This window comes from Bidens hawaiensis, unplaced genomic scaffold (genome assembly GCF_021521415.1).
Source record: "Bidens hawaiensis isolate Kalapana, Puna unplaced genomic scaffold, B.hawaiensis_p1.1 tig00013987_1, whole genome shotgun sequence".
NCBI classification, from domain to species: Eukaryota; Viridiplantae; Streptophyta; class Magnoliopsida; order Asterales; family Asteraceae; genus Bidens; species Bidens hawaiensis.
Window position 1 is genome coordinate 217,897 of NW_027492199.1, and position 27,837 is coordinate 245,733.

General features: G+C 38.3%; 1 pseudogene across 1 annotated transcript; it reads left to right on the forward strand.

Annotated features, from left to right (window-relative positions):
* On the forward strand, positions 1–27,534 carry LOC143545619 (G-type lectin S-receptor-like serine/threonine-protein kinase At4g27290; annotated as a pseudogene). The gene is made up of 8 exons (XR_013137465.1): positions 1–535; positions 21,841–22,606; positions 22,709–22,852; positions 22,929–23,074; positions 23,254–23,464; positions 23,553–23,812; positions 23,872–24,003; positions 27,226–27,534. The product of XR_013137465.1 is annotated as a G-type lectin S-receptor-like serine/threonine-protein kinase At4g27290 (transcript).
* Positions 27,535–27,837: the final 303 nt, after the last annotated feature.

The window sequence follows — 27,837 nt, forward strand, 5'->3', positions numbered from 1 at the left end:
AGATAACAATCAAACCAAAATGTTACTCCCTTCTATCACCTTCTTCTTTATATTCCTAACAACTTCTAGATCATTAGACACAATAGTTGTGCATCAAAACATCTCAGATGGTGAGACCATTGTTTCAGGGAATGGAAAATTTGAGCTAGGTTTCTTTAGCCCGGGCCATTCCAAAAATCAGTACATGGGGATATGGTTTAAGAACACCTCACCGCAAACGGTTGCATGGGTTGCAAACAGGGAAACTCCGCTTATTGACACCTCGGGTGTGGTCAAACTGGATAACCAACGGAACTTGACTCTTGTTAATGGCAGCGGATAAGTCTTTTGGTCATCTAATTCCTCTGCATCTGGTATAAATATCAATCTTGTAGCACAAATCCTTAACAATGGCAATCTGGTAATTAACGCTAGAAATAAAACCACCAATGAAGATTTTATTTGGCAAAGTTTTGATTACCTTGGAGATACCTGCTTATCGGGAAAGAAGTTAATTGGGCAAGAACTTCATAACTGGAAGAGAAACATATCAGATATTGTTAGAACCCTTTTTGTTTAATTAAGTCTTTTGTATTGAATATATATGTTTTGGGCTTTAGTGTTTCTTTTGTATGTTTGAAGCCCAAGGGAAATGGCCCAAGGGAAATAATGTAATCAAGCCAATTGGGCATTTGATAATGAAAGATTTCTCATGCATGCTCCTCTATAAATAGGGAGCATGCCATGAGAAAGTAACCTTTTGCAAAAACTTCTAACACACACATATTACCTCTCTAAACTCTCTCGTCTCTCTCTCTCCTCTCTCTCTCTAAACCGAAATAATATCTCAAGATCCGAGACCTCTCAGGTGGCTTAGTGTGATTTTCGCTAGCACTAAGCTCGGTTGATCCAAGAACGTTGTTAGATCCACCCGCGTCGGGACCTACAATTGGTATCAAAGCTTCGGCTCACTAGTTGACGGTTTTTGGATCACAACCTTAGGTTTTCATCTTGGGAAAAGAAAAGAAGTGTTCTTACTAAGAAAATTCACAAAAACAAGAAAAATACAAAAAGATTCGGCTTCAAAGTTCATAAAATGTCTTAGAATGTGTTGTTGCTGAAAAGCAGCAAGTGTACTTGTTCCAGATCTAAAAGTTTTGGGTTTAAAAGTGTTAAAATTGGTGTTACGGGTTTTTAAAATTGTTAAAATTGATAAGTTAAAAATTTCACTTCACATGGCATGAAAATCAGTGTACCAACCTTTGCCAGAACAGACAAGATTTGGTGGACAGGTCCCAAGAAAGATTGCTTCTAGAAACTGAACTTTTTCGCATAAGAAAGTTTTTCACTTCGCTTAAGACTTTTTCGCTTCACATAAGCTTTTCGCATCGCCTGGCATTTCGCTTCGCTTGGCGTTTCGCTTCACATTAAATTGTTTCTCTTCGCATGAAACATTTTCGCTTCGCGTGGCCTAAATTTTTTCGCTTCGCTTGGTGAAAGTTTTCTCTTCGCGTGGCATAACTTTTTCGCTTCGAATGGAGACTGTTTCGCACCAAAAACCTATTGTTGAGAATTTAAACTATTTAAGGACCTTAAGTGTTTGATACTGCTGAGACCATGGCTAGCACTGATTCTGAGTTGTTGAAGGGGTATTTGCTGTTAGAAAACCAAGTGAGAACACCTACAAGCCTCCAAAGTACATGACCTTAGATGACTTTGCCGATTTAAAACGGAGGTTCATGAACTATATCTCGTTGACTGAATCTGACTTGATGAGAAGTTTTGAACAAGGTCCTCATATTCCCTTACTCAAGCTGGGAACAACTAAAGACTCCTGAAAATTATGATCAAAATGATAGGGACTTGTTAGAACAAGACAAGAAAGCATTTCTCATATTAACTGTTTGTCTTTCAAATGAGATTACTGAGACTCTACGTGAACATAGAAGTGCCAAGGGTTTGTGGGAAGCACTTGTTGAGAAGGTTGAGGGCAATGCTGAAATTAGGGAAAACAAGAAAGCCCTATTGAAAGAAGAATTCAATATGTTCAACCATCGTCAAGGTGAAGCTGTGTTGGACTTGGTTAAGAGGTTTGAAAAGATGATGGTTAGAATGAGAGCTGCCAGTGTCAACATCACCAACTCAGAATTCAACCACAAGTTGATGAATTCTTTGCCTTATAGTTGGAGTACTAACACAATCACGATCAAGAGAACCACAAATTTGAATGCAATGACAAACACTGACTTGATTTCTACAATCAAGTCATTTGAAATGGATGAGCAGATGGGAATGAACAATCATCTGAGTTCTCTTAATCAAGCTGGGATGAATACTGCATCAACAATTCCAACTGCTTTTCAAAGCAAAACCCCAGCAAAATGTATACCTTGTGACCACCCCAAAGTACTAATCAAATATTCCATCACAGACTACTGGTTTTATCTCTACTGGAAGTCAATCTGGGTCATCTGAGCCTAGCTCTTTTCAAAAAGCAGTTGAGCAAGTGTTGAAGGCCCAAGGAATTTCATCCTCATCAAAGAATCAGCCAAGCAAAAGCTCAAGTTACTGTTAAGCCCTTCCAATGCTGAACGATACAAACATAATTCTAGTTCATGCATTTATGTCAAGTCACGAAGAATTGATGCAAGGAAAGTTGTTGCCCCCTAAATTTGAAGCTGGAGATTTGAAAGACATTAACCAAAAGGATCTCGAGAAGATGGATATCAAGTACCAGATGGATATGGCGGTTCACAGGGCCACCAACTTCATGAAGACATACGGAAAAGATAGCTTCAAGGATTCTGATCGAAAGAGAATTGGTTTTGATAAAGACAAGCTTCGGTGCTACAACTGTGGTGAGATGGGTCACTTTGTGAGGGAATGCAAAAACCCTCATAAACCAGCAAACGACATTCGCGTGACTGAGGTGACCGATGAGGAAAACAGCAAGGCAGCTGGAAAGAAGCTTGAGGTACACAAGCCAAGCAGCTCAAATCCAAGAATTGGAGGTCATCCACACAAGGACAATCTAGGATCAAACTCAAGGGCTCTTGTCTCTCAAAAGGAGGTCCAAATTGTGGATTGGGATGATCAATTTGAGGAGCTAAACAATCCTCTCAACATGGCTGGCATGGCTTTTTCTTCCAATCATGAAGCTTCTTCATCTTCTGCTGCAAGTTCTGATGCATCACACATCAATGAGGTAAATCACAATCTTTGCTCTCAAGCTTGCGTAAATAAGGTTACAAATTATAGATATCTTCAGGACGAAGTTTTGAAAGAAAATGCAAAACTTCGTTAATTAAATGCTGAATATGTAAAGGCTGACAAGGTTCAAACTCATCGTGATGACGTGGCAAATCTTAAACTTAAAATTTTTCAAAAAGAGCATGACGTTATATATTATAAAAACATAATTAATGAATTAAAAGATGAAATTGAAAAGTTAAAAATTGATGCTTCTGATAAAAGGAAAAAAGAAAAACAAGTTGAAAGATTTGATGCATCATCTGAGAAATTAGATGATCTTATTGGAGCCTAGAGAAGTACTAAAGTTAAAGCGGGGCTAGGGTACGATTACAGTGCCATACCACCACCTCTTAATGATAACTACACCAGTTTATAATACTTCTCTTGATGAAGAAATGGCATATGGTATTGGTAAAGTACCAAAACCAGTGAAATTTGCTCATGTAGCATCAAAAACTGCCCCTCCAATTCAATCATTTGATAAGTCTAACGTCAACGTGTCTTGTGGAGCAGGTGATATAATCAATGGTGATTGTGGGAAGGTTAACCAGGGTTGTAAGAAAAATGGAGAGTTAGAACCCTGTTTTAAGTCCTGTGTGGGTCTAACAAAATCAATTAACAATCCTGTTTGTAATAAAGTTTGTGAATCTAGGTTGGGAAGTCTGATGTCAGGATCAAAAGCTGTATTTTGTGAAACTTCTAGTGATGAAAGTTGTACAAATGTTTGTAATGAAAGTGAATGTTCTTCTTCTGATTCAGAATGTGAAACTGTTTTTGACGAAACCATTAAAGCCAAGGTTGATGAACAGACTAGTCCTAGTTGCTTATCAATTGATCATGATATTGAGAACTTGAGAAAACAAGAATCAAATTTTGAAAAAGAAAAACCAAGCACTTCCTGTAAATATGTGCCACTAAGGAAAATCTCATTTTCTCAAAATACAAATTGTAAAGATAGTTCTCAATTTTATGATCAATTTGATAGTGCCTATTACCACTCTCAACAGAAACCTAGGCAATCAAATTATTTTGCAACTCATCGTTCAAATGTTTACAATTATAAGTTAGATAGAGGTTACCAACATGTTAACCAGTCCACCTCACCCAATCCCACATATTTCAGTGATTATGATGTCTATAAGTGTAACCAACAAAAGTACTGTTTCATTTGTGGAAATCCGTCTCATCTTGCGAGGCATTGCAAGAACTGGCACAAGCAACAAAGAGAAATCAACAGTGCGTTTGGTCAGACATTTCCTAAAGTTAATGTCAAAGCTAAGAAAATGTCTAATCAAACTCACTCCACTGCCAGTGAAACGAATTTCAAACCCAAAGGTGGTAAGAAAATAAAGAAACCATTTTGGCTAACTCAAAGAGAAAGAAAAAGGTTAGCAAAGGGTTCAGAAGCTAAAAAGCCAAAGGGCCCTTCAAATGTATTCAACAAGAAATACACCGAGGATTTTGTTGTTAAGCCCAAACTCAAGAGAAGGCAATCCAGAAAACCATTTCAAAATCGAGGAAATCATAATTCAAGTTCCTCGGGGGATTGCTCCTCTGATTCCGATTCTCCAAAAAATTATATTTTTCAGGCATCATAAAATTAAAATGAGTGATTTTCTGTTTAATTTTCCCGAGACAAATACGTCTCGGGAAACCCTCCACTAACTAGCTGTTCATGTGTGTAGGGTCATCCTGGAAGGCCTGTCAATAGTATTTGGTACTTGGACAGTGGCTGCACTCAACATATGACAGGATATGAGTCTCTGTTGTTTGACATCAAACCATTCGACGATGGGCATTTCTCTTTTGCCGGTGATGTTGGAGGAGAAATAACAAAACAAGGAAAGGTCTCCAATGGTACTTTGACCTTTGATGATGTCAATCTATTGGAACAACTCAACCACAACCTGCTCAGCGTATCCCAAATTTGTGATAAGAAATTCTCAACCCTGTTCACAGAAAATGAACGTCTTATATTGAAACCAGGTTTTAAAGTCCCTGAAGAGTGGATCATGTTGCGTACTCCGAGGCACAACGATGCCTACATTCTGGACATGAGAACCAGTTATTCCATGCGTTCTGCTTCTTGTTTGATGTCCAAGGCCTCGGAGAACGATTCATCCTTATGGCATCGACGATTGGGCCAAGTCAACTTTAAAAACTTGAATAAGTTAATTAAAGGTGACCACGTGAGGGGTTTACCTGTAAAATCTTTTCATTGTGCTAAAAATGTTTATCTTGTTCTAAATGTAAATAGCACAAACTCCCTCACAGGCCCAAGTCTATCAACTCCAAAAATGTTTATCTTGTTCTAAATGTTTATCTTGTTCCAACTGTTGCACATGGACCTCTTTGGTCCAATTCAACCATTTGTAATGGGTCGAAAAGCCTATTGTCTGGTTATTACTGACGATTTTTCCCGTTTCAGTTGGACATTTCTGTTAGGGCACAAGGATGAGACATCACAATTTCTGCTCAAATTTATCGTGTTGGTTGAAAATCAAACAGACAAAAGAGTGAAGTGTATCAGGAGTGACAACGGAACAGAATTCTGCAACAAAGTCGTGAATGAATTCTGCCACAACAAGGGAATCCATCTTCAATTCAGCGCACCTTACACTCCCGAACAAAATGGGGTGGCTGAACGACGAAACCGTACGTTTGTTGAAGCCACTTGAACAATGTTGTCATACTCCAAACTACCATTGATTTTCTGGGGTGAAGCCATCAACGCAGCTTGCTTTACCTACAATCATGTTCTTCTGAACAAAAGACTGAACAAGACTCCGCATGAAGTCTTCTATGGAACGAAGCCAAGGGTGAATTTCTTCAGAACATTTGGATGTCCCTGTACCACACTCCAAACCAATGCTAGAACAACTTCCAAGTTTGCTAAAAAGGCGGATGAGTGTTATTTTGTTGGTTATTCTGCTGACAAAAGTGCTTATCGGGTGTACAACAAGAAAACTAGAGTGATCTTGGAGTCTTTCAACATTGATTGGTAAGAATTGAACCCTACCGATGCACACAATGGTCCTGACTGGATGTTTGATTATGAAAGTCTGTTCAAGCAGTTTTGTGGGATGTATGTGACACCAGTAATACCAACGGTTTCCCCTGTTGTTTCTGTACCAGTTCAACCTGATGATCAATCTATCTTGATGCAAGCTGTATTGAGAGATCTTGAAGATGTTAATGTAGCTGCTCCTGCACCCGTACTTAATGTACCGCTTGTGGCTAATCAACCAGCCCCGGTCAATAACGTGCAGCCCTCTGCAGACACCACCGAGATGCCTGTTGTTGAAGAGATCACTGATTCAGATACTGACTCATATGTGTCAGCTGACAATGAAGAAAATGTTCAAGTCGAACATGCAGAGCCACCTCCAGCAGAACCTAGTGTGGTGGAATCCATTCCCACACCTCCCTCAGAAGAAGATAATCAAGGTCCTGCAGTGGAGGTTGATGCATCAAATGTGCATGTTGATCCAAGTCCGAATGAAGCTTCTGGTAACACCGATTCAACCTCTGTTCCAGCCGCTGTTGTCCCATTCTATGACAACCTATGGGAAGGTCCCATTGCTCTAGAACACTTGGTTGATCAAGAAGAAGGTGCAATTGATCCTCAACCAAGTGCTCATGTCCCTACAACCACAGTCTTTCATCCCATAGAGAGCTTGACCATTCAGCTAGTGGCAACGCCAGTCAAGCATGTCGAGCAAACTCCATAGTTAACGATCCATCGTCGACATCCGACCGAGAACATCATTGGAGATCCATCCGCTGGCATTCAAACACGCAGCACCTCTGGTACTATTAACAGATGTCTTTTTGTTTGTTTTATTTCATAGGTGGAGCCCAAGGACTACAAAGTTGCATTGAAAGAGAACTCCTGGGTTGAAACAATGCAAGAAGAGTTGTTATAGTTCAAGAAGTTGAATATTTAGAGGCTAGTAAAGAAGCCAGAACATAAGAAGCCAATCGGAACGAAATTGGTGTTCCGAAATAAGAAAGATGACAAGGGGTGATCATTAGAAATAAAGCCCGGCTTGTTGTGCAAGGCTTTTGGCAACGTTAAGGTCTAGGTTACGATGAAGTCTATGCACCGGTGGCCAGATTAGAAGCAATTCGTATCTTTCTGGCATACGCCTCGTACATGAACTTCAAAGCATATCAAATGGATGTGAAGACTGCTTTCTTGTACGACAAAGTAAAAGAAGAAATCTACGTCAGTCAACCTCCAGGTTTTGAAGATCCAAGTCATCCTGATCACGTTTACCGACTTGACAAAGCACTTTATGGTCTTCACCAAGCAACTCGTGCATGATATGCCACATTGGCTGATCATTTAGTAAAGAACGGATACAAGAGAGGCATTGTTGATCAAACTCTATTTGTCAAGAAGGTTAAGGGTGATTTGATTCTTGTTCAAGTGTATGTTGATAACATTATCTTCGGGTCCACGAATGAGAATCTGTGCAAGGAGTTTTCTGAGATTACGCAGAAGCGATTTGAAATGAGTTCCTTATGGGAGATGACTTTCTTCCTGAGCTTACAAGTTGAGCAAAAGATGGACGGGACTTTGATTCATCAAGAAAAGTACGTTCATGACATTGTTCATAAATTTGGATTCAAGGACTCAACAGCTTTCATGACACTAATCGCTACTCGACCTGTTCTCGCTCCTGATCCATCAAGAAAACCAGTCGATCAACACCTTTATAGGTCAGTGATTGGTTCCCTGATGTATCTCACTACAAGCAGACCGGACATCATGTTCCCTGTTTGTCAGTGTGCCAGATATCAATCTGACCCGAGAGAATCCCACATGACGCCTGTCAAGCGTATTTTCAGATACTAAAAGGGTAGACCCCGCTTGGGTCTTTGGTATCCAAAGGAGTCTCCACTGATTATGGGGGATGAAATTTGGACAGAAAATCAACATCTGGCGGATGTCAATTCCAGGGAGATCGATTGATCTCATGGCAGTTCAAGAAACAAGTCACTATGTCCACCTCCATAATAGAAGCCGAGTACAATACCACATCCAACTGCTGCTCTCAAGTGATATGGATCCAGCATCAGCTGCTGGATTACGGTTTGAATTTCTATGGAACCACGATCAAATGTGATAATGAGGCGGCCATTGCAATTATTAAAAACCCGGTTCAGCACTCAAAGACTAAGCACATCTACATCCGAATACACTTTATTCATGATTGTTTTGATCATAGCTTTTCGAAATAAAAAGGGTCCATTCTGACATTAACTTTGCAGATCTCTTTACCAAAGCTTTTAGTAGTGTCCGATTTTTGTTTCTCGTTGAATCGTTGGGCATGATTTTTTTTAAGTCAATTTTATCTTTATTTTAAAATTGTAAATATTTTTCAAATATGTCACAATTTTAGAGGGAGAAAATGAGTTAACCTTAACTCACCAAAAATATTTTCAATTTACTTTAAGAAAAACCAAAATCAAGTCATTTGACTTAACAAAAAGATTTTATTTTTATATATAATATTAATTTCATCTTTACTCCTATTTAAGAAAATTTTAAAATCAAGTCATTTGACTTAACAAAAAGATTTTATTTTTATATATAATATGAATTTCATCTTTACTCCCATTTAAGAAAATTTTAAGAAAACTCTAAAAGACTTATCTTGTTTAGAGGGAGCTCCTTCGTAGAGGGAGTCGGATTTTTAAAATTTTCAATTGAGAATTTGATCCGACCATGTGGAAAGTGATATTACATTGGCATGTGATGATCCTAGCGCATGAAAAGAGTAGATCAAAAGGCTACAAAGTCATTCATCGATGTGTAGGTAGGCTTGACAAACAAGTAAGTGTTGGGTGATGTAAACCTAAACTCCTGCCGTTGCTAGTGGCTATACATTTATGAAGCGGTTGCGTGATTCCGCTAAAGTCATATCAATGAAGGATGAAATGTAATCACACATATCATACCCTAGCCTCTCTTTAACTGATCACAGTGGACTTATGAAATAAGTGTCAATTTTTATTTTTTATTTGAGTCAAGAAAAGCTTCACAGAAAGGCAAGAAAAATAAAAACAAAAGAGTCAAGAAAAGAAAAAGAAAAACAGAAAAACAAAATGAAAAATCAGGAAAAAGAGTCATTTATGATTTTAAATTCTGCTTTATTTCTTTATTTATTTTGATTCAAGCCTTGGACTTTCTCTGTTTGCAGTCATACAAGATCTGATTGTTAAGACCCTGGATCTTCTGCTTTATTTTAACTTTTATAGATCGAGTCAAGTGTGCAAAGCACAAAGTGTCGAGTGTACAAAGTACAAAGTGTCAAGTATGTTAATAAGAGTACTGTGATCAACTAAGAAAGGTTTAAGTCAAGTTGAGGTGATATGTCAACACAAAGTAGGCCCAAGATATGATGGAATCAGTAACATGTCTAATTAAGTGGGGACCATATAAGTATCGTGCCTAATTGAATCTTACTTGTATCACGTTAACATCAAAACACTTGTCAAGTTTAACAAGTGGACCATATCTACAATCGATGATGAACTTGTGTCACAATAATATCAAAATGGAAACGCGATCTATGGCTTTACAAATCAATATGATTCCATGTTGTGATCGTTATTAACGATTTCATGTAAATTAATTCAAATTTTAATTTTAAACTTATACTTATTTTAAATTTTATTCTATTTTATTTTATTTTATCTTATTTTATTTTTGTTTTGTTTTTTTTTTTGAAATATTACTTGTCTTCATATTTTAAATATTTTAGATTTTATTTTATTTTTTTTTAATTTTATTTTTACCTTTTAATTCTATTCCTATTTTAGTTTTATTTTTATCTTTACTTTAAAATTTTCATCAAATTATACTTTATTTTATTTTGCTTTGTTTGGTCAAAGAGATCGATCGTGCAATCGTTAACGGTTACGGACCAACAAAAGAAAATTAGAAAAGTGCTTGGATTCGGTGGGTAAATGTTTTTCGAGTTTGAAAATGCAAATATTTTTAAGATCGAGGACCGAGAGTGTATTTTTTCGGTGAATACTTGCGATATTTTGACCTTATCGCGAGATAGGCTGACCATATATATAAGGGCAACCAAACTTCTCTTTCACTATTCACCAACAATTTTCAATTTTCGCTCTCTCTCTCTCTTCTCTCTAATTCTTTACCTTTCAAACCCTAACACTTTACCAAAATCTTCAAGATCCGGCCACTTTATATCACGTTTGATCATGAATCCAGAACACGCACCTTCGTTATAACATCATACACACCTTAAATCATCAGTTCATCCTTTCATCGTCCTTGTTTCTGGGTTCACAGAATCGAGGCGGCGATTCATATGAACCGTCGGTTGGATCTGAGATCAGATCTTCAAATTTGTGTTGTTTTCGTGATTAGAAACTGTTATTAGGCCGTTTACATCATGTGTATCATCATTAATTGTTAGTCTTAGGTTTGTTGGAAAAGTTTTTAGATCTAGGAATAGTTCATAGGTTCTGGAGTTCAATTGACAATGTAAAACAAAGGGATTTTGGTTCAAACTCTCCAGATCAGTAACTTGAATCCAGACGACACCAAAGGAAGGAAAGGGAATCAAAATTAGGGCTAAGAAACTTTTTCACATGGAAAAGAGTTTCGCTTCGCTTGGGCATGCAAAGCGAAATACTCTACGTTTCGCTTCGCTTGGGCACGCGAAGCGAAATACTCTGTGTTTCGCTTCGCTTGGGCATGCGAAGCGAAATACTCTATGTTTCGCTTCGCTTGGGCATGCAAAGCGAAATACATCTACGTTTCGCTTCGCCTGGTTATACGAAGCAAAATGTTTCTCCGTTTCGCTTCGCCTAGTCATGCGAAGCGAAATGCATCGTTGTTTCGCTTCGCCTGATCATGCGATGCGAAATGCCTTTTTGTTTCGCTTCGCATCCCATGCGAAGCGAAATGAGTCTCATGCAAAAAACTTGTACTTAGCACAATTTTCAGAAATTTAAGACCGTTTCGACTTTGGACTGTTATGGACATATAAACCTATATATTCTGGACCTATTGGACTTATTGACTTATTTATAGACTAAAATAAACCTTTTAACTTATTTAATCTAAAATGTATATTACTTGTTTTCTATTAGTAATTATCTAAGATAAGTACTTGTGAATATTTAAGACTCTTGTATATGAATTATCCAACTTAGTTCTTATTCAATGATGATTCTCATGTTCTTATGGTTTAATTTCAGGGACATAATCAATTTTGTGCTCTCGAGCTTCTTGAGGCCAAAGCTGACAAGGTTTTCACATCAATGGTCAAGGGGCTAAAACTGTCACCTCTTGCACATGTTATCACTGCCAATGCAGTTGTTTATTACAAATGGGTGTTGGATTTCTGGGCGTTTGCAAAGGTTACTGATGATGCTTTTTCATTTACTACAAAAGTGGCTGGGAAGGAACTGACCATTATTGAAGGGGATATTAGAAGGGTGTTAAAGATTGTAGACGAGCCAGATTACACTTATGAAAAGGGTGACAGGGCAAAGTTAGAAGATTTTGTGACTCAGATAGCTTATGACACTGAGTGGAAGAGTTTGGAAAAGAAACATCTCCCACCATATTGGAGATTTCTCTTCCACATCGTCACACACTGTTTTGCTGACATTCGTGGAGGTTATGACAACATGAGGGTAGATTGGGTACGGATTATGTATGCCTTGACGACACGGGAAAAGTTTAACTACTCAAGAAGGATATTCTTGTGCATGTTTGCAAATGCAAAGAACGACTCTAGATGGCTGATGTATCCGAGGTTTGTACAGATGCTAATCGATGATATGATGGCAGAGGTACCCAGGCCTCCCCACAAGGAAGCCAAAGACAAGAATTCGTTTCTCGAGCCATATCATGTGCATGAGATAAGTTGTCTATCTTTGGTGTGTTGTTGAGCACCAAAGGGAAAGGGCATCAGTATGAGGGACCACGAACGGGTCCTAAGTTTGGGTTGTTCGAGGAGACAGAGCCTGTTGGGGATGAGGCTTCCATTGAGAGTGGAGAGATGGTTGGGACTGAGCCTGAAGTTGAAGCAGAACATGCTGAATCGTCTGATGAGCCACCTGAGGATAGACAAGCCTTCTGTTGGTAGTGCTTCGGGCAAGGAGAAAGAACAAGATCAACCACCCTTGAAGCGTCTGAGGAAGCTTGGAGACTCCCAGAAGTCCTCCAAGCTCGTTGTCAAGCTTCCCACAAAAGGTAAGCCCTCTTCCACCTCTGAACCACTCGTAGTCACCAAAGAAATCTTGGCCAAAGTCCTAAAAGACCTAGACGTAGGCAAGATCTAAATTCCAGCCTATAGGAAACCCAAATCAAGAAAGAAAGCCAAAACCATGCTTCACGATTCACCCGACTCCTCACCCGAACCTTCACCAATAGACCAACCTATCTCAACCTTCCTACCACAAATACCACCCTCGCCACCTCAAGACCAACCACAAACCTCCCCACCACAATCTCAACCACAACCAACTCAAACCGAGCCCGAACCATCCCAAACCACAACACCACCCACACAACCTTCCACTGAACCCACGTCCTCCTCAATATTCATATCATCCATAATTAGCTCACCTATACAAACCACTAGCCTTTGGAGCCAAACCGTTATCACCTCCCCACCTACAAAACCTCAATTAGCATTAAACTTAGAACCCATACCATACACCTCTATATTCTCAAAAACCATCCACCGTCACAACTTCACCCATACTAACCCAATCACCACTCACCTCAACACCACTCACATCCATAACATCACCTCAACCAGCCCAATCCATTGTCCTACCTGTGCAAACTACTTCACCACCTATCATGTCCACTACCCCACCAACCACTATCTTCTCACCGAAACCCATTACCAAAGGGAAATCTCTGACATCTCCGGTATACGCTGATCCTATCCTCGATAGGATTGTCGCACTGGAGGAATCAAACGCCAAGAGGGCAGAACGTGAAATGTTGCTCCTCTCATTTATTAAAGACATGAAAAAGAATGGGGTTGAGGACGAGAAGGAGAAAGAAAAGTTAAGGGCAATGGTTCAGACTTTGGAAGAGGAGAAGGAGTTGAATGAGGCTAAAATTGAAAGTCAACGCCTCCTAATCAACACTCTCCACACCCAAATACAGAATCTGCATGTGCTGATGAACAACGAGTCTTCTGAAAACGCTAATCTGAGAGCAGACCACTCGAAGCTTGGAAACAGAGTGGCTACACTTGAGAGAAACCTACCCACTGCCACTATTCTTGAAGAGAGATTGTTCAAGAAAATTGATGATACGGTAACAAAGTGGGATATCGAGAAAGAAGCTACCAACTCTCGAGTCTCTCTGCTTGAAGGTCAGCTTGCCTCCACTGCATCTATCGGTACACTTATGGCAGAAAATACTCAGTTCAGAACCGAGATAGAGGCCATCAACGCAAAGATTAAGGAGCATGACCGTCTAAACGAGATACAGTTGAAGACAAATGAGGAGTTCGTGAGCAAGCATCAGGCCACCTCAGATCTTATGGGTATTCACGAGAATGACTTTCATGGTCTGGAGGATCGACTTGATGCTGTATTCAGGGGATGGAGAAGGTCTAGTGAGACTTTTCAGATTAGTGGATCACAGCCTACCGCAGGTCCAAGTGTGGCCTTGCGAGGAGTTCTGGTGGTGGGTTCGAAGGGGGAGGCAACTGTTGGTCGTATTGTACAACAGGTTGGCCAAGCCGGAAGCGGTGTGGGTACCAGCGTTGGTCCTGAACAACAAGTACCACCACAGGCCCAAGCTGGTGGTGGTTGTAAGGCCCCGAATCCCGGGAATCCTACAGTTGGTAATCACATCCACAATTTCACAAAAATTTAAAACCGAACAATTCATTTTATTTAAAACCAGTTCAGAGTAAATAACAGCGGAAAAAGTGTAAGTATTAAAAAAAATCCCAAACACGGATACAGGTGTCCAAAATCAAATGTAAAGAAAATGTTTGTTTTATTTGAATTCCTCGACCAGAAATGCCTTCAACCTCTCGAGTAGCATCCAACACGTCCAAGCGGTAGCATCCACTTCTTAACCTGAAAGTCAATCTAACATACACACAAAGTCAGCTTGAGCTGAGTGAGTTCAAGTTTTCATAAACCATAATTCATACTTGCTTTCAATATTATAGTTAAACAATAGAGAGGATAAAATAAAATAAATAATATAATTCACCAAGTAATACAATCATCGTCGAACACACGTACACGGGCCTCTCCACCACGAGTCAAGACTCGAGTAATATATTTGACCCGGACGCGGTAAGACCTAAGCATGTGACACGAGCCTCTCCACCACGAGTCAAACCCGAGTAATATATTTGACTCGTCACAGCTTATACATCCAAGCACGAGATACGGGCCTCTCCACCACGGGTACAACCCGAGTAATATATTTGACCCGATCTCGGCTCATACATCCAAGCACGTGATACGGGCCTCTTTACCACAGGTACAACCCAAGTAATATATTTGACCCGATCACGGCTCAACATCCAACGGGCCTCTTCACCACGGGATTTTAAAACCCATGTAATATATTTGACCCACCAAAATGATGATCACATCACACGGGCCTCTGCACCACGGGTACAACCCGAGTAATATATTTGACCCGGCCATGAATCACCATGCACACACACATCAATAAGCCTACACACATCATTCTTAGTCACGAGGAACTAAATATCATTACACAATCGTAGGCAATAAGGTAACACATCCTCATACGTACATACATACCTCCATATATACATACATATATATACCTACATATATATATATCATCCCATACGGGAACTAAGTAGATAGGTCTACTCATATTCAATTACTGCCAAGTCAACTAACATCCTCGAGTCTAGACCATCAATAATGTATGTAACCTTAAGGACACAAGACCATGAACGAGTCTAAAATATCCTAAGGCATATAAAATAATTCAAATATAGCTTTCAAAATGCACCATCACGAGTGAGACCATGTAAAACTATTCAAATTATTGTAACGATTAAAATCGTTTAAAATTGTATTTCGGTGTGTATGCTAGCCCAAAACGTAAAAGAGTAAAAAGGGCATCATGAACTCACCTGAATCAATCGAACGCCTGCAACGAGCTAGGAAATCCCTAAGTGCACAATCAGAAGCAAGGGCCTATAAATTATACACAACGTGTTACCAAACTAGACTGTAAGAACACTCTAGCCTAATGGGCCGTTCAGGCCCAACACTCCGGCCCAAGACCCAAAAACTGGGCCCAAGGCCCAACACATGGCCCAAGGCCCAACCACTTGGCCCAAGGTCCAATACTTTGGCCCAAGGCCCAACAACTTGGCCCAAGGCCCAACCACTTGGCCCAAGGCCCAACAACTTGGCCCAAGGCCCAACAACCTTACCTCAGCCCCTAAAATCTTTCAACTAACCAAATCCACCGGTTAAGCCTAAAACGAACTTATCGATTAATAACGAGTAAAACGTGTAGATTTTAGCATGCGAAGATGCCTTTAATTACATAGGATAACCTTTGAAATAAATTATTAAATTTTTACCAGACTTTGATAAATGTCTTAGGTTTTAAAAATATTTTTATTATATTTTTCTATTGGAACCAAAAATTATAAAAATTCCTCCAACACAGCAAGGTACGTGCAGCTAGTTCAGTGCGCAACAAAATGGTTTTATTTTTATAAAATTTATTACCGAACCAATTTAAACGATTCCAATTGGGTTTGGTTCCTAACTCAACATACTAACTTCCAGAAGTGGAACCAACCAATTTGGACCTGTTGAAAAAAGGTTATGACATTGGGAAGACAGACCAGAATCCGTCATCCCGCATCAGCTTTGACACTTGATTTTATAAATTCATAAAAACCATTCAAATCTCGTCCAAAAATTACGTATTATACCTTTCTGGAAAAGTAGACTCAAAGTAGAATATCATAGAAACAAGAATCGATCAAAAACAATATATTTTCATCGAGTTACAGACCCTACAATAAACGTATACGAATCTGTCAGCAAACTGTTATCATCAAGACTCAACCTTAACGACCAATACGCGATGTATAAGGATGGTTTAAAGCGTAAAAGACTAGAGGGGACATGGGACTAACCTTGAATTGGATTTTTACGAACTAACCACTGCTGCAAAAAGAAAAATCGGATGGTTTGGGGGACTAGCTGCTGCCGATCGGATATGCTTATGAGGGCTAGGGTTTTGATTTTTGATTATAATATAAAATGTTACGTTCTGGTCCTTCCAAGTTGAACGTTGTGACACTTGAATAGAACTTAAGTAATTCCACTTATGGGCTCGTCTAGGAGGCCCCCCGAAGATTCAAGACGAGTCCCGGTAACAAAATTAGAATCATACAATGCATAAGCATCATTTTCTTTTCTCAATGAAATTTTACAGGCGTTACAAGTCTACCCCCCTTAGAATGGGATTCGTCCCCGAATTCCGCTATACCGGTACGCACGCAGACTGAGACAATTCCCACCCCTCTAATCACGCATGGGACTGGTATATAATTTATTTTATTTTACCCCCTAAAGAAAGATAGCGTACTACTTTCTAGCAAAACTACTTCACCCAAAAGCATTCGATTGGGAGATAAATAGACAGCGCAATGCAACACATAAAAAGATCACAAAGTTACCTGAAATGGTGTCCGTGTCCTCCTTTGACTCCTTCGTCGAGATACTAAAGGCACTCGCCTTAACCTTCGGTTTCTCTTCCATTTTCCCCCTCGAGGAAGTCCCCTGCTCGGACTCCCCCGCCCTATTGGTAAGGCAATTTGACGCTAAATGTCCCGACTCCCTACATCGAAAACAAATCAAAGTAGGGCACTCAAAGCTGGCGTGTCCGATCTTCCCACAACAAAAACAGGGCATAGCCCCAGGCCTGCATTCCCCCGATGCGGCTTCCCACACTTCCTGCATTCATCGCTGAACCCCTTACTCTTACGGTCCAACGTCTCCGTCCTCGCTTTCTTCCCAGTCGACACAGAATCATTGCCCCCATAATGTTTGTCGTTGGAGTTAGAGCTCGGTTTCCAATCTTTTCCAAATTCAGTTGGGCTCACCATCTCTCTCTGCTCATACAATGTACCTGCTAGGGTAACCACCGAATGGAAAGAGCTCATGCCGGTGGTCACCACACCCCTGCGAACATCTACCGGTAGACCTTTTACGTACTTTTTGATTCTTTTATCTTCAGGTGTAACTAAATCGGGACAGAGGCGAGCCATTTGGTTGAATTTTGTAGTATACTCTCGATGTGACATATCACCCGCTTCTAAAACTAAGAACTCCTGCTCCATCTTATCTAATTCATGCGGAGGGCAAAAATGATCGATAACCAATTGCTTCAACTCTTCCCAGGCCATCCTCCTAATAGAACGATTACCCATAGACTGAGCTAGATTATCCCACCAACACAGCGCCTCGAAACGAAACGAGGCAGTAGCATAAGTTACCATATCCTCCTCTCTGCACTTACTAACCCTCAATACGGCTTCCATCTCCCTAACCCATTGATGAGTTGCCAACGCATCTTTAGTACCGTCGAAAGCAGGAGGGTCGCACTTCTTGAAATCCCCATACGAACAACCTCTAGAAGGGATCCTAAACGCACGAACTTCTTTCTCCTTCTCACTTGGCACCACCACTTCGTCTTCAACCTGAGTCTCTTGTCCCTTTCCCTATTTATCTGCACTCTTCCCAACCATAGACTCTTTTGCAACCCTAACCGCCTCAGCAAAGATCTTGAGAATCACGCTCTAAAGAACCTGATAAACCTCATCTGCGATGGCCGCCCGCATAGTAGGACCTAAGACGAGGTTATCCCCTTCCCCTTGAACCGGGGTTTCCTCCTGCTGGAATGTAGGAATCTCACTCTCGGCCTCGGCACGCGGCTTACGCCCACTGCCGCGAACATTCGGGCGACCTCTCTTAGCAGTATGAGTATTAACCATGACTTATCCCTACAAAGACAGAATTTTAACACGGCCAAGTACAAGTGGTATTTAAAACATGGAAGGTAAGGGTAAACTGCTAATAACGTTGATCAAGTGTTATTAATTGCTTACTTTACCCGTCCATCCTAAGCACCCCCTGCCCCTAACCATATTAGAATCCCATCTAACATTCAAGCAAATATGCACATAATAGTACTCTAATACTTATAAAACGAATAATCAAATATAAAAATGTACCTCTTGGCGTGCAGCAACTCGCGGTTGGCATTTCTAGCCCTTTCTTTTACAGTTCGAGTCCAAGCATTCAAGAATGCTCGGATCCCTCGAACCATGGCTCTGATACCAACTTGTAAGGCCCAATACTTTGGCCCAAGGCCCAACAACTTAGCCCAAGGCCCAACACTTGGCCCAAGGCCCAACCACTTGGCCCAGGGCCCAATACTTTGGCCCAAGGCCCAACAATTGGCCCAAGGCCCAACAACCTTACCTCAGCACCTAAAATCTTTCAACTAACCAAATCCACCGGTTAAACCTAAAATGAACTTATCGATCAATAACGAGTAAAACATGTAGATTTTAGCATGCGAAGATGCTTTTAATTACATAGGATAACATTTGAAATAAATTATTAAATTTTTACCAGACTTTGATAAATGTCTTAGGTTTATAAAAATATTTTTATTATATTTTTATATTGGACCCAAAAATTATAAAAATTCCTCCAACACAGCAAGGTACGTGCAGCTAGTTCAGTGCGCAACAAAATGGTTTTATTTTTATAAAATTCATTACTGAACCAATTTAAACGATTCCAATTTCGTTTGGTTCCTAACTCAACATACTAACTTCCAGAAGTGGAACCAACCAATTTGGACCTGTAGAAAAAAGGTTATGACGTCGGGAAGACAGACCAGAATCCGTCATCCCGCATCAGCTTTGACCCTCGATTTTATAAATTCATAAAAACCATTCAAATCTCGTCCAAAAATTACGTATTATACCTTTCTAGAAAAGTAGACTCAAAGTAGAATATCATAGAAACAAGAATCGATCAAAAACAATATATTTTCATCGAGTTAAAGACCCTACAATAAACGTATACGAATCTGTCAGCAAACTGTTATCATCAAGACTCAACTTTAACGACCAATACGCGATGTATAAGGATGGTTTAAGGCGTAAAAGACTAGAGGGGACATGGGACTAACCTTGAATTGGATTTTTACGGACTAACCACTGCAGCAAAAATAAAAATCGGATGGTTTGGGGGACTAGCTGCTGCCGATCGGATATGCTTAGGAGGGCTAGGGTTTTGATTTTTGATTATAATATAAAATGTTACGTTCTGGTCCTTCCAAGTTGAACATTGTGACACTTGAATAGAACTTAAGTAATTCCACTTATGGGCTAGTCTAGGAGGCCCCCCGAAGATTCAAGATGAGTCCCGGCAACAAAATTAGAATCATACAATGCATAAGCGTCATTTTCTTTTCTCAATGAAATTTTACGGGCGTTACAGTGGTGAAGAAGGAGAAGAAGGTGATGATGAAGATAGTGATGATGATGAGGACGATGATGACGTGGACGACAACGTTCATGATAGTTTTTATGATGATGATGACAATGATGGTGGAAACGGTGGAAATGGCGGAGACGGAGGAGCCAGTGCAACAGGAGGTGGAGGTGGAGTTAACACTCAATCACCTCCACATGATCAAGAACATATACAAGACCCTGCTGCACACGACTCTGCCAGCAAAGTCAGGGAAGTAGACTCGAAGATTTTTTATATGTATAAAGAGCTGCTCCCTAAAGACATTTTTGCAGGTAATGTTGCAGTGATTATGGATGACTTTATTGAAGCTAGCAAGAGCTTGGGAGACTTCATAACAAGAACGGAGGAGGCGGTAGACACAACTGACGACTTCATCAACTATTCGCCGAATCCTGACATGCCGCCGGCTCAAGCTTTAGAGGCCCCTGCAACAGAGCTCGCTTCCGATCCAGCCAAAGGCTTGACACACGAACCACCAAAGAAGAAGAGAAAGAATCATATTGTGTCAAGTCGTGCTTGTGCCCGCATGCTCAACTATCCTTATCATGACGACTCGCTGATTGTCTATGCGAAGTACAATAAGAGAAACAGTTGTTGGGCTATTCGAAGATACAGCGGAGATCTGATCTATCTCAACCACCACGAGCTGAAGTCGTTACCAGAGCTTGACATCAACTATCTTCGAAAAGCTCTAGGCCGTGGTGAGTATGAGGATACATTGGAAGGTTGGGTCAAGACTTATCTTCATAATCAATCTAAGGTGGGATATAAGGATTTTGAAGTCAATAAGGGTCGACAGTTCAAGAACCCACGGGAGATTGACCTAACTATCGGAGAGCCACGTACAATGTGGAGATATAGGGCGCCAAAAGACTATCACGAGATATATCATGGCGAGCCCTTCCTACCTAGCACTCTTCAGACTTCATTGGTTGGGAGTTTGATAATACTATCAGTGAGGCCGTCATCCATTGCCGTGACATGCACGAGATTCGAGTATTTGACGAGCATGAGCTTATGGGACTACATATAGAGGATGTGAAGAAGCTCTACAACTCGCCGCTGAGAACCGTCGAGGACATCGGTTGTCAGAACACCGACCGGATAGTTGAAGCCTTCAACAAGTTCGTCCGAAGACTTGTTGAACTTCCACTGACCGAGGATGAATGTCTTGTTTACGACACCGACGGATTTCAATACTAAAGACTAGAGGGAGATTGTTAGAACCCTTTTGTTTAATTAAGTCTTTTGTATTGAATATATATGTTTTGGGCTTTAGTGTTTGTTTTGTATGTTTGGAGCCCAAGGGAAATGACTAAGGGAAATAATGTAATCAAGCCCATTGGGCATTTGATAATGAAAGATTTTTCATGCATGCTCCTCTATTGAGTCGACTATAAACTATTAATCTTGCCTGGAACCGTCGTTGTGTATGGGAAAGAGGGCTTCTACCTATGCTTGGTTGGGAAAAGGGTGAATGGTCCCAAAAGGGACGGGAAAAAGCCACTAGAAAGGTCATCCACCAAGTATCAAAGGCGCTGGGTAGTCCACTTTATCTGTGACTCTGAGTACAAGATTTCCGGGATCAAGAAACTAGCAAACAAATATGCTCGGCTGGATTCTTTTCTCGTATGCCAGGAAAATCCATTTCGGTACAACTCCGCTTGCTGCAAAGCCTTTCTTTCTCGTCCAAACACTCCAGATCTGCACTTCCCTTTACTCCATGTAATCAAGCCCATTGGGCATTTGATAATGAAAGATTTCTCATGCATGCTCCTCTATAAATAGAGAGCATGCCATTAGAAAGTAACCTTTTGCAAAAACTTCTAACACACACATATTACCTTTCTAAACTCTCTCGTCTCTCTCTCCTCTCTCTCTCTCTCTAAACCGAAATAATATCTCAAGATCCGAGATCTCTTAGGTAGCTTAGTGTGATTTCCGCTAGCACTAAGCTCGGTTGATCCAAGAACGTTGTTAGATCCACCCGCGTCGGGACCTACAGACATCATGGAGTAGTACAGACGATCCTTCCCCCGGTGAGTATACATTAAGGATTTCAGCAGTTAAGGGTAAATATCAACAAGTATATATCAGGAGAAGCTCTGCTATTGAAACAAGGGTCGGGCCATATAACGGCATAACCTTTTCTGGCGGGAAAACTATGCTCATGATGCCAATCGGGCTAGCCTTTCATACATTATTGCGAATGAGAACGAGGCGTATATCACTTTTATTTCTAATAGTAATACCACCACATTTAGAGCATTATTAACTCCTGATGGCAAACTTGAGATCTTGCAGCTAAAATTTCCAAGCCCAGAATAGATTCCAATTGCCACCTTACCAGCAGATTATTGTGACAACTATAGAAAATGTGGCCCATATGGGATCTGTAATACTGCTAGTTCTCCTAGTTGCGGGTGCTTTAAAGGATTTGAACCAAAAAAATCAGACAAAATGAGCCCTGGTAATGATACAAATGTTTGTAGACGGAGCATACCCTTGGATTGTGGGCATGGAGAGGGATTTCAAAAGTTGCCCGGTATGAAACTGCCAGACACAGAGAATGCTGTCTTTAATATCAACATGAGCCCACTAGATTGCAAGGCAGCTTGCAAGAAAAATTGCTCATGCACCGCCTATGCAAATCCAAACAGCTCTCCTGGTGGAGTTGGATGCTTGCTATGGTTTGGGGATTTGATTGATGTCCGAGTGTTCCAACAAAACGGGCAAGATCTTTATGTTAGACTTGCGGCCTCAGAATTTTCAGGTAAGCCAGTATCATAACCAATTAATGTGTTTCATATGCTGTTCGTTAATTTCTAAAAACTTGAGAATATATTGTTTTGCTGCACCTCATAAAATCTTTTAGATCTCCATTCCAACATAAACACGAAGAAACGAATAGCTATGGAGGTTACTGTGTCAATAGCAGCTGTGTTGACTTTGTCAGGTCTCATATTTGCGTTCTACACTAGAAGAAAACGGACGAAGAGATCAGATACAGAGAGAGAAGGCAAGTGACTGATTTGAATTGCTAATTGTATTTATATTTGAAAGTAACATCTTTGTCTCAATATTGTGTTTTCTAGGTACAACTGAAACAATCTTTGGTAATACTAGCCGGATCGGAAGTGTAGAGGTTCCATTGTATAGCTTATCCAAAATTTCTAAGGCTACCAACAACTTTTCAGTCGACAACAAGCTGTGAGAAGGCGGGTTTGGACCAGTTTACAAGGTAAATGATATGATTCGAATGTACACATAAAGCAGCTTTGGCCCATTAGTTCAGTCCATTAGAGTTATTGTTCCTGGCTCCCTGTATATAGTTCTACATATACAAATTATCATAAATGATTTCTTTACCTTCACGAATTGCTGTGTCCACTAATAATAATGGCATTCTGGATCTACCAGGGAGTTCTAGAAGACGGACAAGAGATTGCTGTGAAGCAGCTGTCAAAGTCCTCTGGACAGGGGCTTGTTGAATACGAGAATGAAGTTATATGCATTGCTAAACTTCAGAATCGGAATCTTGTGAAGCTTTTAGGATACTGCATTCACCGCGATGAGAAAATGTTAATCTACGAATACATGCCTAACAAAAGCCTGGACAGTTTATTATTTGGTTGGGCGACTCTCTACAATCCTAAAACTATATAGATTAATATATATGCAAAGGAATACATATATAAACCAAGTTGTTTCAAATTAAGCAGATGAATCAATGAAGTTGCTACTTGATTGGCCACAACGCTTCCACATAATTCATGGAATCGCACGAGGGCTTCTTTATCTCCATCAAGATTCCCGGCTTAAAATTGTACACAGGGACTTAAAAGCAGCGAATGTTTTACTTGACTATCAGATGCGTCCAAAAATATCAGACTTCGGGTTGGCCAGAATGTTTAAAGAAGGCTAGAGTGAAGCAAATACAAAGAGAGTAGTGGGAACATTGTAAGAATCCATACTCTCGGTTCATATCGTACACTACAATTTTGCATTTATATATTCCTAATATGTACTGATTCAGAGTATGCAATGAAAGGTCTCTTCTCGGTAAAGTCAGATATTTTCAGCTTTGGGGTTTTAGTGTTGGAAATTGTGAGCGGGAAGAAAAATAGAGATTTTGTTCATGAAGACCATGATGATAACCTTTTTGGACATGTAAGTTTTTTTTTAGCTATTGGCCAATAATAATTTCAACTAAGTCTATAATCGTCACTGGTGGTTCCAAATTTTAAAAAAATGACTCTCAGTGGTCTCTCGTTTGGAGCATCATTTCGAGCTAAGTTTTACATCAATCGACTCGTATCCTCCTTCTAATTAAAGGCCCTAAAAATCAATTTGAAACTCAGAAAAAAAAATTTAACGCCGTTAAGTTTTTTTTTAACAAGAGGCCATTCAGAGCCAACTTTTTTAAAAATTTCGGATAACCAGTCGCAATAAACTCATTTGAGATTATTATTGGTCAATAGCTTTTAGTTAATTAGGATTATTAAAATCCAATAAACATATATATATATATATATGTATGTATATATGTATATATATATATATATATACATATGTATGTATATATGTATATATATATATACATATGAAAGGGATAATTTGAGAACTTGTTGAGTTTTAGGAACTTTAAGAACCTCATTTTTAACCACTCATTAAATTAAGTAGGTTAGATTATGTGGTTAGATTAAATCTAACTAAAAAATTAAGTAGGAGAGAGAATAAAGATGTACAGTGATTACACTAATTTAAACATCCGTTACACCTGTGAAAAAAGTTGATTCATTTCGTAAAAAATTGTATAATTTTTCTACGTAAATGTAACCTACATATATGTAAAAAATTCAAAAAAAAAATTGTTATGTTGAGTTCTATCGAGTTTTTAAAACTCAAAATGGTTTTCAAATGAAATCAACTCTATCTGTGTGTATAGAAAAGGGTTCAAATAAAAATAAAGAGTTTCCTATTAATGGTAAGAATTAATAGATTTGACATTTGGCATTAAAACCTATGGTGAAAGAATAATTCTAGGAAACTATATCGGTTTTTAGTAATTTTAAATCTCAACAATTGATTAACATGATCCAATGGCTATGATTTATTCTTAGTCTTCCTAGAAAACTACTTTTTTTTACTAAAACCCTCCCATATATATATATATATATATATATATATATATATATATATATATATATATATATATATGCTAAAGTTCATGCGAAAAGTGATCTTAATGCAAGAAGTGCGATAAATCAATATGGACCACAAGTTTATTATAGTTATTAAATGTTTAAAAATAAATAAAAAAGTTTAATAGCAATATTAAAAACCTTCTATCTTCTATTAATACAAGTAATATAACCATTAATTTCTCTCTTCAATTAACATAACTAATCAAATTAATATATTTAAAAAAATTTAAAGAATTCGTCTATTTTATAATTTATTTATCTTCTCTTTTGATGTTTTATTCTACACAGATACAATTTATTGAAACAGTACAACTTCTTTCTATCTAAAAACATTTTTTTCAACTCAATATGATGCGTAACTTTTTTTAATAGTCATCGATACATTTTCTTTTCTCGATTAACATAACTACAAAAACCAAGGAATAATACAAAAAATATATACATACGCATGCGTCAATTAAATATCAAAAATAATATATGATTTACATAAATCATAAAACTTACACTGGTTATAAGCAAAAAACATGCAATCTACATATGAAATTCAACGTCAACAGTTATATTAACTACACAAAAATACATAAATTCTACACGTGGACATTAAATTTTAGCAAAATATACAACCTGCGTAAAAACATATAACCTACACTTATGTTTTTGCATAAAAAAGATATAATATGCACATAAATATCTAATATACATATAAATTTCAGCATCAACAAGTATATATAAGATACATAAAAAATGTATATAACCTACACATGTGTATTTTAAAATATATCATCCCAATGTTTTTATTAATATTAAATACACGTGTGTAGCCCGGTTTTGTTAAGTTTCGTGTAGGTTATATATAATTGTTGATGCTGAAATAAAAGTTTAGGTTTAGGTTTAGGTTTTTATGTAGTGTGTATATTTTTATTGATATTTAATATACACATGTGTAGGATACATGTATTTTTCATATAACTTATATATATATATAGAGAGAGAGAGAGAGAGAGAGAGAGAGAGAGAGATTTGGGATCGTGTGAGAACAATTTTGAAATTAAGAAATTTGAAAATCATTTTGAACCATAAAAAATCATTTTTTTAAGAAAAAAAAAAGTTTATAAATAAAAAAAACCTGAAAATAAAAAAAGTAAAAAAACTAAAAATTCATATCTTTCATCCCGGTTTCATAAAGAAAATAAAAAAATTATCGGTTTAGCAAAATTAAACATATATGTATAATACTTACTTTTTTAATTTTATACATGTTATTCTTTATACACATATGTACAATTAAGATAAATGATAATATACATATGTGTACATTATGTAAATGAAGATTAAATAAAAAAATACATATATATAAAATTAGGTGTTTTTTTTATAAACAACACAAAAAGAAATATATCCTACATGTAAGCATTAAATATTAACAAAAATATATAACTTATATATAAAAACATATAACTTACACTTATGGTTTTGCATAAAAAATATATAATGTACACAAAAACATCTAACAAGCATATGAATTTTAGCATCAACAAGTATGTATAAGCTACATGAAAATGCATATAGCATACACGTGTATTTTAAAACACAACATCCAATGTTTTTGTGTAGGGTTTATATTTTTATTTATATTTAATGTACATATGTGTAGGATATATTTGTTTTCCATGTAACTTTTATATATATATATATATATATATATATATATATATGTTGAATTAGATGTGTAGGTTGCATGTTGTTGTGTATGTTATATGTTTTTTTGTGTAGGACTCTACGTTGACACACACGTGCGCGTTAAGGCCAACAATTTCTTTCTGACTTGACCTGCTAGGGTTGGCATGGTTAGTCTGTTAAAAGAATGGGTCATGTTCAAGTTAAGCCTATATGATTAAAATCTTGGACTAAAATATGGATTGTCTCCCGGTTCCCAATTCAACTAGCCAGCCTAACATGGACACGTGTGTGACAATGGGCCTTTATGTACATATGTGTGAAGTATGAGTATTATAGGGTTAATTAAGCGTGACGAACATCCATTGTAATTTATATTAACCCATAACCAGTATTGAATAATATGTGCATGAAGATATGATTTAACTTTTTTTTTATATATATTTTGTTTCATATAGGCATGATGATATGATTTTAACTTTTTTTTTTAATATTTGGTTTCATATAGGCATAGAGCCTTTATAAAGAAGGCAAGTCTCTCGATTTGATTGATGAATCTTTACGCACATCTTATTCTGTTTGTGAAGTGTTACGTTCAGTACATGTTGGCCTATTATGTGTGCAGCATGGCATAGAAGATCGGCATGACACCAGAAATGTGGTGGCGATGTTGGGTGGTGAAGGGCCACTTCCTTCTCCCAAAAAACCTGCTTTTTTTACTCAAGAAAGTGAAATTAAATCAACCTCGATTCTCTCTTTAATATCAGCATCAGTTAATGGATTATTAACATTAAGTAAAGTAGATGGTCAAGATTGATAAACGATAATTAACAAACAATATAGAGTAATCTGACTTTTATTATAACCAGGAAAATATAGCTCAAAAAACCTGTTTACAATAACGTTCATAATACATAACCCTAACTTGGTTGATGTATTTATAATGCTAACCCAACTTGGCTAACAAGTTATCTTAATTAAACTCTAAAGCCCCTTAACCCCATACAACTTAATGAGATACTTAGGCTCGGACCCAATAGACCCGACTCGGTTAATTAATTTCCAACATTCACCCCCCCCCCCCTAATTCCCGAGTCGGATTTCGGGAGGTCTTCAACTC